This window comes from Theropithecus gelada, chromosome 17 (assembly GCF_003255815.1).
Source record: "Theropithecus gelada isolate Dixy chromosome 17, Tgel_1.0, whole genome shotgun sequence".
Classification (NCBI taxonomy): domain Eukaryota; kingdom Metazoa; phylum Chordata; class Mammalia; order Primates; family Cercopithecidae; genus Theropithecus; species Theropithecus gelada.
In genome coordinates this window covers 38,280,113-38,283,033 of record NC_037685.1, presented here as the reverse complement: position 1 = coordinate 38,283,033, position 2,921 = coordinate 38,280,113, and positions in this window count along the sequence as shown.

Sequence of the window (2,921 nt, the reverse complement as noted above, 5' to 3'; positions counted from 1 at the left end):
GTTTTAGACTACCCCCCAGTACTAGATGCTGGTTCTCCACAGAAGAGCAGCACATGTCACTTTTGAAAATCAAAGGAATCCCGAAGGGATTCTACAAAAACAGTAGAAAGGGACCCGAGGGAACAGAGGCAGAGCCATAATATCACCCAATGCATCCGATTGTCCGGTCAGTGAAATTTGGAGCCAAGAACACTGGTTGCTGGTTTCTTGTTCTGCGGTTAACTTGTTGGGGTAATTCTGAGAGCATAAGGTTGTATCTCGGACCTCAGTGAACTCTTCTGGTAAAAGCAGATAATAATAACAGTTTTGCAGTTTTTTTTGTTTTTGTTTTTGTTTTTGTTTTGAGATGGAGTCTCTCATCTGTCTCTCAGGCTGGAGTGCAGTGGCTCGATCTTGGCTCACTGCAACCTCTGCCTCTAAGGCTCAAAGTGATTCTCCTGCCTCAGCCTCCTGAGTAGCTGGGACTACAGGTGCTTGCCACTGTGCCTGGCTAATTTTTGTATTTTTAGTAGAGATGAGTTTTGCCATATTGGTCAGGTTGATCTCAAACTCCTGACCTCAAGTTATTTGCCCACTTCAGCCTCCCAAAGTACTGGGATTACAGGAGTGAGCCACTGCACCCGGCCTGCATGTTTTTTCTTTTTAAAGAAAATGTTCACTTTTCTGGGCTGATATTCAGCTTGTATTTACTGCTATAGCTACATACTGATTGTCAAACTATATAAATGGTCCTATACTGCGTGGTAAACAGCCACCACCCCAGGGCCCCCAGATATTTTCCACTGCTTTGGTTCCTTCCCTGGAATTTCCTTGGACTTTCCTATAATCTAGTAACTAGAGTGCCTGGCACAGCTGGGGGGCTCTTATTGCTATGGCCAGTGCTCTTTCTAATTGGTCAGTTGCTAAAGATTTTGACTGTCACCCCCAGGTTAAGTACCTGTTATGTACCTAGTCCAGTGATGGAACTGTGAGCAACAGAAAAAAAAAAAAATTTCCTGCCTTCAAGAGGCTTATAACTCAATTGAGGAGAAAACAAATACAGATTAAATAACTAGGAATAATTATGTGCTACACTGTGCTATCCTGACATGTAAAACGTGAACGTTTTCTAGAAGAACAATTATAAAAATATTACACAAGGGTACAGTACTTACCTCCCCCTTTCCCCAATGGTTGGGTTCACCTATGACCCTTAGGTTTCGGTGAGGCTCCAGGATATCCAAATTAAAAATTCAGGCTGGGCGCAATGGCTCACGCCTGTAATCCCAGCACTTTGGGAGGCTGAGGCAGGTGGATCACAAGGTCAGGAGTTTGAGACCAGCCTGGCCAACATGGCGAAACCCCGTCTCTACTAAAAATACAAAAATTAGCCAGGCGTGGTGGTGTGTGCCTGTAATCCCAGCTACTCAGGAGGTTGAGGCAGGAGAATCGCTTGAACACAGGAGGCAGAGGTTGCAGTGAGCCAAGATCACGCCATTGCACTCCAGCCTGGGCAACAGAGTGAGACTCTGTCTCAAAAAAAAAAAAAAAAGGAAAAAGAAAAAGAAAAATTCATTGGTCCGTGGTTTTGTTGGGCAAGTCTCCACACTTTTAGCACATTTTTCACAAATTAATGAGCTCTTTTGATAATATGCCAGGAACTTGTAAAATTCTGTACTGCCTATTTTCTGTAACAGGATCTGTGGCATGTTAGTTTCAGCAAAAAGAGACTTTTTTCAGAGGAAAAAATCAATGAACCAATGTGAAGACACTCAGGATACTCTTAGGTGTGTTCCAAGCCACATTGGTGGAAAAAGGGAAGAGATGTTGGTGCGAGACTGGCATTCTTCCCCGAGGAAGGCTTTGAAAAGTCAATTCAGTTCCTCTTTGGGGTTAGAGCCTGACCACAGACAGGACAATGACATTTTAATGAAACCACACTGATTGACCATCTGGGTTGCAGTTGGTCCAAACTGCTTACTTCAGTTTCAATTTTCTGAGATACAAGATATGACCCAAATCTATCCAAGATGATTGCCTAATTGATGGTGTTCTCAAAACATACTGAGATCCATGGATGACAATTGCCGCTACAGAATAATTAACTAGAGCCTAAGACTCAATTAAGGATAATAAATAATAGCTATTGGGAAAGAGATTCATATTTTTCCTGATTTTTTTTCTTTCTTTCTTTTTTTTGTTTTTGTAAGACATGGTCTCACGCCCAGGCTGAGTGCAGTGGAGTGATCATGGCTCACTGCCACCTTGACCTCCTGGGCTCAAGCAGTCCTCCCACCTCAGCCTTCTCATTAGTTGGGATTACAAGTGTGTGCCACCACACCCAGCTAACTGTTTAGTCGTTTTGTAGAGACAGGGGTCCTACTATGTTGCCCAAGCTAGTCTTGAACTCCTGGCCTCAAGTGGTTCTCCAGCCTCAGTCTCCCAAAGTATTGGGATTACAGGCATGAGCCACAGTGCCTGACCTCTTCCTGGCATTTTAAATGGACTTTTGAATTGTTTTATGTACAAAAGATTTGTTTTCACCTATATTTAATTATGAGTTATCCAATGAGTAGCAATATAAGTGCTTGAAATGCAGTAGCTCATTTTTTTTTCTACGGGAACTGCAGAGTTTACAACTCTTGGACGTTGCTCTCTTGGGGAGGTAGGGTCTAGAGCCTCTCTCCTTATATCTTAGTGGGAAGTGTATTCATTTCCTGGGCCTAACTCAACAAGCAAGCACAAACTAGGGGTGGCTTTACACAATGAAAACACATCTTCTCATGGTTCTGGACGTCCAGAGTCAGGTTAAGAGCAGGATTGGTTCCTTCTGGAGGCTCTGGAGGAAATCTCATGCCCCACCCCTTGGCTTATAGACGCCTCACTCTAATCTCTGCCTCTGATCTCTGTCTCTGATCTCTGATCTTCACATGGCATTCTCC